The following is a 574-nucleotide window of genomic DNA, read 5'->3' as shown; positions in this document are numbered from 1 at the left end:
CCCCACCCACCCCCTTTAAGTAGTGGCAAATTACATAGTTATTGACTAGAAGTTTTAAATGATTAAACTTGTGTTTAACAATAAATTTCCATACCATTACATAAGAATATTGTTTATTCTATATGTTTTATGTAATACATTATCAGATGTATAGATTATTTGTTTAGGTTATTTTTACTCAAGCAATACTAAATGAACACCATCGCTCTACAAAAAGGGTCATTATTTGTCATTAAATAGTATTCTCAACAAGTTAGCACATGATTAGCATCAAAGTAGCTGTTTGCAAAAAAAACAACATGAAAATCAATCAGTTCACACACACGTCTTCATTCTTACCTTTAGTTTCCTCTAGTTACTCCAATAGAATTCTTGTGGTGACTCCACGCGGACACACACGGAGCAGCCGAGCCATCCTCGGGCAGCATGTCACGAGAGGAAAAGTTCAAACTGCATCCAACACTTCTTAAAAAAACAATCCCAAGTCTTTTTGTTTGCCTCCCCGCTTTCCCTCAGTAGCACAAACGTGGTCCAACTGGCTCTCAGGTGGAAATGCAGGAGATGCGGAGGATGA

The sequence above is a fragment of the Etheostoma spectabile genome, chromosome 13, assembly GCF_008692095.1.
Source record: "Etheostoma spectabile isolate EspeVRDwgs_2016 chromosome 13, UIUC_Espe_1.0, whole genome shotgun sequence".
Classification (NCBI taxonomy): domain Eukaryota; kingdom Metazoa; phylum Chordata; class Actinopteri; order Perciformes; family Percidae; genus Etheostoma; species Etheostoma spectabile.
This window is presented reverse-complemented; position numbering follows the sequence as displayed.